Source organism: Erythrolamprus reginae, chromosome 2, assembly GCF_031021105.1.
Source record: "Erythrolamprus reginae isolate rEryReg1 chromosome 2, rEryReg1.hap1, whole genome shotgun sequence".
Lineage (NCBI taxonomy): Eukaryota > Metazoa > Chordata > Lepidosauria > Squamata > Dipsadidae > Erythrolamprus > Erythrolamprus reginae.
The window spans coordinates 354,340,340-354,348,078 of NC_091951.1; the positions used below are offsets into that span (position 1 = coordinate 354,340,340).

At 46.4% G+C, this 7,739-nt stretch overlaps 1 long non-coding RNA gene across 1 annotated transcript; it reads left to right on the forward strand.

The window, feature by feature from the left end:
* The first annotated feature begins 2,491 nt into the window (after positions 1–2,491).
* On the forward strand, positions 2,492–7,194 carry LOC139159070 (uncharacterized). The gene is made up of 3 exons (XR_011557801.1): positions 2,492–2,555; positions 5,601–5,682; positions 7,119–7,194. It is a non-coding gene; the product is annotated as an uncharacterized lncRNA (long non-coding RNA).
* The last annotated feature ends 545 nt before the right edge of the window (positions 7,195–7,739 follow it).

The following is a 7,739-nucleotide window of genomic DNA, read 5'->3' on the forward strand; positions in this document are numbered from 1 at the left end:
CTGGGCCAATGATTTCCCTTCAGGAAAGAATGAACAGCCATCACTATTTAGGCCTTTTGGCCGACCAAATTCATCCTATGGTTCAAGAACTGTTTCCAGAGGGGGATGCCATCTTTCAAGATGATAATGCACCAATCCATAGAGCAAGAAGTGTTAAAGAATGGCACGAGGAACATTCCAATGAAGTTCAGCCTCTCATCTGGCCACCACAATCACCAGACCTCAACATTACTGAGCATTTATGGGCGATTTGAGAGATTCAAGTAAGAAGTCAATTTCCACCACCATCGTCTCTAAAAGAACTGGAAGATGCTTTAACTGAAGAATGGGCTAAAATTCCTTTGAAAACAATTCACAATTTGTATGAATCATTACCTCGGAGAATTGAGGCTGTATTTGCCGCAAAAGGTGGACCAACACCATATTAAAAGATATTTTGATGGTTTTTCAAGGTGTTTCCATTTCTTTGTCCACCCCCTGTATTTTAAGAACTTACTGAATTAGTGTTTGGTTTTGAAAGATGCGATTGCAGATGGCAAAGGTGCCTCTCGGGTGCTTTCACCCACAAAGTCTCCCTCCCTTGGTCCGAGTTGCATTTGAAAGCGATTGTCTAGGTACAGAGACTCAGGAGCTGAAGTCTTGGATGGATGGAGACAACGCAGCAGCAACTGTCTGGAGACGTTTTACTCTTCAGTATATCAAAAATCGATTTCTCTTTCTTCTGTGTGCAACACCACCATTAACCCAGTGGTGTCTACATGAAGCTACCTTTGAAGAGTGTTGGGACACTGCAAGTTGTGCAGAATGCAGCCGCAAGAGCAGTCATGGGCCTCCCAAAGTGTGCCCATGTCTCTCCAACACTCCGCGGACTCCGTTGGCTCCCAATTGGTTTCCGGACACAATTCAAAAGCCTTGGTAATGACCTGTTAAGCCCTACATGGCATCAGGCCAGATTACCACCAAGACCACCTCCTGCCACATGAATCCCGGCGCCCGGTCAGGTCCCACAGAGTCGGCCTTCTCCAGATCCCGTCAACTATGTCATTTGGCGGGGCCAAAGGGAAGAGCCTTCTCTGTGGGGGGCCCACTCTCTGGAATCAGTCCCCCCCCGGAGATTCAAACTGCCCCTCCCTCCTCGCCATCTGCAAAAGTCTTAAGACTCATTTATGCCGCCTGGCTTGGGGCTATTAGACTTCTGCCCCTGACCAACGCAAGTTACTCGATTGAATGGGTATGAATGTTTTTATGGTCTTTGGGTTTTTAGATTATTAATTATTGATTGGATTCAGGATGTTATTTATTTATTTATTTATTTATTTTTTATTATTATTATTTATTTATTTATTTATTTATTTTACTTACTTACTTTTTATTTATTTATTTGATTTTTATGCCTCCCTTCTCCTTAGACTCAGGGCGGCTTAGCAAAAGCACTTTTTAAAAACAGAGCCAGCCTATTGCACCCACAATCTGGGTCCTCATTTTACCCACCTCAGAAGGATGGAAGGCTGAGTCAACCTTGAGCCGGTGGTGAGATTTGAACCGCTGACCTGTAGATCTACAGTCAGCTTCAGTGGCCTGCAGTACAGCACACCACCTACTGCGCCACCCCGGCTCATTGTTATATTGTTATTGCATATGTTGTAAGCTGCCCCAAGTCTTTGGGGAGGGGCGGCATATAAGTCCAATTAATAATAATAATAATAATAATAATAATAATAATAATAATAATAATAATAATATAATAATAACTGCACATTATTAACCACTACAAACTTCCCACCCACCCAACCACACTAACCACAATAAATTACAACTAACCACATCCACTGCAAAGGTGCATTGCTATTTATATTGTTGTAGCCCAATCAGTTTGCAGTTGAGTCATTGTGACTCGGCAGTATGGCTGCTTTGCATACTCATAACCTTTTTACCCTAAATGGAATCTTAACCCAGGAGACCTCACCTACAAAAAGATATTGACAAAATTGAACGGGTCCAAAGACGGGCTACAAGAATGGTGGAAGGTCTTAAGTATAAAACGTATCAGGAAAGACTTAATGAACTCAATCTGTATAGTCTGGAGGACAGAAGGAAAAGGGGGGACATGATCGAAACATTTAAATATATTAAAGGGTTAAATAAGGTCCAGGAAGGAAGTGTTTTTAATAGGAAAGTGAACACAAGAACAAGGGGACACAATCTGAGGTTAGTTGGGGGAAAGATCAAAAGCAACATGAGAAAATATTATTTTACTGAAAGAGTAGTAGATCCTTGGAACAAACTTCCAGCAGACGTGGTAGATAAATCCACAGTAACTGAATTTAAAACATGCCTGGGATAAACATATATCCATCCTAAGATAAAATACAGAAAATAGTATAAGGGCAGACTAGATGGACCATGGGGTCTTTTTCTGCCGTCAGACTTCTATGTTTCTATCTATGTTTCTATGACAGTACTGATCCTGACACCCTTTGCTCTTCACCTAGGAGATGCTGCCATCAGCCGAGCTGGTCAAGACGAAACCACCAGACAAGATTCACCGACGGAGCGTAAGCCTGCAACACCCGGGGCCACCACTGGGGGTTCGATGGAGGGAGTTGTTAAGGTGTGGCTGAGACCACAGGGGACCCCTTGGTTTGCATGGGTTTGTGGCACCCTGGGAGGGGGAGGGCAGCCTGGGGTCCTTCCCTGCCTGGGGTTGCAGTGGGGTTCCTGGCGTCCCTTGAATACAGCCAGTCCTGCCCTTATGGCTGCAACGGAGCACAACATCTCCACGATTAAGCGTTGTGAGTGGCGCTCCATGAATCGTGTGGTTTATTAAGTGAATCTGGCCTCCCCAATTGACCTCACATGTTGGACATGGCTGGGAAAGTTGCAAATGGGGATCACATGACAGACCCATGGATCAGGGATGGGTTGTGTTCTGTCGGGCTCTCTGGTAGAATCCTCCCAAAAATTCACAGGTACAAATTTCAGACACACATACGTTTGAAAATTCAAAACAATGTTCTTTATAATGAAAAGTCACTTAAACCAAGCCCTCTTTTGGTATAGCAAAGAGCACTCGTCTCCAAACAAACTGGTAATTTGTACAAGTCCCTTATCAGTTCTGTGATACTTAGCTTGCAGCTGTGAGGCAATTCACAGTCCTTCTTCTTTCACAAAGTGAAACCCACTTTGCCCTGGTTTACTTTCAAAGTGGGGAAAAATCAGCACACAAAAGGTCAAAGTCAGTAAAGCAGTCACGAAACACAACAATCAGATAATCCTCCATAATGGCCAAACCCACAGGCTGCTATTTATAGCAGCCTCACTAATGACCACAGCCCCACCCAACCACAGGTGGCCTCATTTTCTTTGATAATAATCTCTCAGTTGTTGCTGCCTATGCATCGCTCTCCGCATGCGTGGCTGTATCATTAACTCTTGTTCTGAATCCAAGGAGGAGCTAGAGAATTGATCTCCTTCTGAGCTGTCTGCCCCACTCTCCTCCTCCCTGTCACTCATGTCTTCTTGGTCAGAGGAGCCTTCATCAGCAGATTCCACCGGGGGCAAAACAGGCCTGCAGCATGTGGATGTCTCCCCCACATCCACAGTCCTTGGGGCAGGAGCAGGGCCAGAGCTAACCACAACAGGTTGCTGCTGATTCTTCAGCCCAGAAGGCTCGGCCCACTTGCCTAGAACAGGTCTGTGCAATGCAGAACCCACGCCTGCCTGCGAGGCTGCAATCCATCATAAGTACACACCAGTTGGTCAGGTACCTGAATTTTGATCACGTGACCCTGGACAATGGTTGTGAGTGTGAAGAACAATGCTAAGCCACTTTTTGATCAGTGCTGTTGTAACTTGGAATAGTCACTAATGGTGGGTTGCCACGACTGCTGCTACAGGCGCACTGCTCGCGCAGCTTTGGTTCTGTTGTGTGCCCACATGTCCCAGTGTGTTTTTGCTTCTGCGCATGCGCAGGAAGCAAAAATGGACTAAAATCTCAGGAGGAGACGTGGGTGTGCGAGAGATTTTGTTGATTTGTTGAAATCTCGTGGACGTGCGCATCCCCTCGTGAGATTTTGCTTCTGTGCATGCGCATGTAGGAAAAAATACACTGGGATGCATGCACGCACATGCAATGCTGTGGTTGGCTCTGGGCCAGCTCCTGCTCCAAGGACTGTGGGGGTGGGGGTGGGCGAATCCTCCCATTGTCAGAGGCCCGTTTTGCTGCCGGCTGCTTCCGACAGTGGAGCGTCTGGGGAGGATTCTGAAAGTGCAGTGGGGTCAACGGAGGAGGCAAGGACAGGCAGCCCATTAGATAATTGCCCCGTTAGTGAATCATCTTCCTTATCATCATTAGATTCTGAAGGGGAGACATTCATAGATGTGCGCAGACGCATGGTGATGTCAAGGAAAGAAACAACTGCGTAAATATTACAGGAAATAAGGGAGGTCACCTGTGGCCGGAGTAATTAGGCTAATGGGGCTGCGGTTAAATAGCCAGTGTTGCTGCCTCTGGGCGTGGAAGTTTATCCCTTTGATGATAGTAAGAACTGCATTTTACATCAGGATTTCAGAAGGACTCTTTGACCTGTTTCAAGGTTTTTCCAGGACTCTTGGACTAACTCAGTTAAGTTTTTGACTCAAGGACTCTAAAAGGGGGTGGCTGTGACGTCTTCACAGCTGCTTTTTCTCTGCTCTGTTTTAGTTTTGTGTTCCTCACAGCGTTCAAGGCTGTTGACTTGTAGGAGAGCACTTTAACTGACAGTGTGTCTGGAAGTATTTTCCTTTTGATAAAACAACTTTAGTTCCTTTACAAACATGTGTGTTTGAATTTCTCTTTTTGGACTTAATTGGGGGCTCGCAATGAGAAGCCCGGCAGAACACGCAAGAGGGCCAAAGCTCCATGTTCAGCTCACTGTTCACAACTGATGTGCCATCCTCTACCATACCGGTAGCAACCCACCACTGGTTATAGAATAGAATAGAATAGAATAGAATAGAATAGAATTTTATTGGCCAAGTGTGATTGGACACACAAGGAATTTGTCTTGGTGCAGATGCTCTCAGCGTACATAAAATAAAATATACATTTGTCAAGAATCATGTGGTACAACACTTAATGGTTGTCATAGGGGTCAAATAAGCAATGAAGAAGCAATATTAATAAAAATCTCAGGATATAAGCAACAAGTTACAGTCATACAGTCAACATGGGAGGAAATGGGTGATAGGAATGATGAGAAAAACTAGTAGAATAGAAGTGCAGATTTAGTAGAAAGTCTGACAGTGTTGAGGGAATTATTGGTTTAGTAGAGTGATGGCGTTCGGAAAAAAAACTGTTCTTGTGTCTAGTTGTCTTGGTATAAGCCAAAGCCTTCCTGTAACAATCCTTTCCTAATGTCAAAAGGAAGGGGGTTCGGACCTCAACTGAAGCCCACCCACCCCATTCATCCCCCTTGCTTTCAGCCCCCCACCACCCCTGCTGCCTTTGAAGCAGAGGCAGATCCCTGGAGGGTTGGAGTGTCTTTCTTAAAAGTGGTGGGGGTCGAGGTCGGGGGATACCGCCCCCCTCCAACCTGCTCAGTCCTTCCTTTATTTTTCAGGACACTATGGAAGATCGTGCCCGGTCAAACCTGACCCCCCAAGGAATCCTGCAGAGAAATATTTGCAAAGTGGAAAATGCTTGTGAGTTCTCCTTGTGGGGCCCACCAGGGTTTCCGCCCACATCCCGCTCATGTCCTGTTCTGTCTGGACGAGGTCACCAATCAGAATAAAAATCACACACACACTCAGTATAAAAGTACATTGCTATTAAAACGTCCAGGTGAAAAATAGTTAGTAGTATCAACTCAAACTTAGTCCATTCTGTCAGTGTTCCCAGCTTAATTGTCTGAGATAAGAACAGGTCCTGGGCCGGAAGCCAAAACTCATTAGGGGGAAATTCCTTCAAAGTGATTCTGACAATCAAACTAAACTTACAGTTTCTCCAGAGTCTTTTTAGAGATGCAGGTTTCATGAGTTAGAGCGATCTGAAGGCATAAAGTGCTCCTGGAACTCCGGAGCTCACACACGTCCATGATTTTTGCAAACGTTGTTCGCCATGCCCACTTATCCACAGACTTTCCCTTATATAGTGACAAGGCATGGCCAAATGTTCCCTAGAGCTACTAACGTCAAGACCCCATTCTTTTCAGATATTCTTGTCTGGACATAGTTCTCTCCACTCTGGCATCAAACGTGGGCTTGTCCTCTAATTCATCCTCCTCCTCTGACTCAGTCAATACCATAACTGTGGGTGCTACAGTCTCTGGTTGATCTTCAGTCTCTAACTCATCACTTTCACTCTCGGACTCGTGACAAGAACACTGGCCTAGGATGCTAATACGCATCCATCTCCTGCCCCTCAAAATCTGTGACCAGCTGAGCCGGACAAGGACCACCCACAATATATATGCAGTGATGGTGGTGGATCTAGAGCAGCATTTCCCCATCTCTGACACTTTTAAGATGAGTAGGAAATTCCCAGCTTACTGGGAATTCTGGGGTTTGAAGTCCACTTTAACTGGGAGTTGAAGTCCACTATAAGACAAGTGGACTTCAATTCCGAGAATTCCTGGTAAGTTGGCAGGGGAATTCTGGGAGTTGAAATCCACTCATCTTAAAGTTGCTCTGGATGTTGAGACACGTTTAATTCTTCTGTTAATGGCACTCCCGTGGTTTTTCTTGCGCAGATGTCTCCCATTGAATGAACACTCCCAGCTCTTGGTCTTTCCCTGGGGAAATGCTTAGAGAGCTAAAGAACTCCCCGCGACCCAACTGGCCAGTACAGACCACACGATGTGCTTCAGCTAAATTGACCTGTGCACTTGTTTGCAAGGGGCACAAACCACCTTTGCATAGTCCAATAATGAATGCCAACCAGTATGGATGTCAAAGGCCAGTCTGACACAGGTTACACTTTCCACGAAGGATAATAGAGTGGCTGTCAGCACTACAAGTAGAGCCCCAGTCAAAAGCTGAGGACTGTCTGCATGCAGCATGTTGCTAGTCCTCATTAAAGACCACAAGTAGTATGCTGTGTCTCTTTCCTTGGAGGCTGACTCAACCTTTCTTCTCTGCAGCTTCCCGCCCTCTGGACAGAAGCTCCCTGTGACCACCGAAGGAGAAACACGGTTCTTTTCGCTGCCTCTTCTCCACCTCCCCACCCCCACCTCAGACCGCCCCCCCCAGATGGCTGTGAGCCGGCCCAAGACTGAGCCATGCCCCTCCCCCGTCCAATCCAATAAATCCATTGAGATGCACGACCTTGGCGTCTTCTCTCGGGGGCTATTGGGGAGGATTTGGGTTTTTCAGAACAGCCATTGGCACAGGGCTTTAAGGGGGCTTTAAGAGATCATCAGGACATTCCTCCAAAATCCAGATGCATCTGGGAGACACCGTCACAGGCTGCCCAGATCTGCAGCCGGACAGCCTCTCCGCCAAAGGGCAGAACGAAGCCAAAAAGGCCAGGCCACAGGGGCTCATCTGGAATAGGATCTTCTTTGGGTTGGGGACCATCTTCCTGGACTCCACCTGTCTCACCTGCCTGTGCAGGAGCACCGGAATAGCGCAGAGGTTGGAGGGCAGGCTCCTTCACCTGACTGCTAGCTGTAGTTCAGCAGTTCAAATCTCACCACTGGCTCAAGGTTGACTCAGCCTTCCATCCTTCCCAGGCGGGTCAAATGGGGACCCAGATTGTTGGG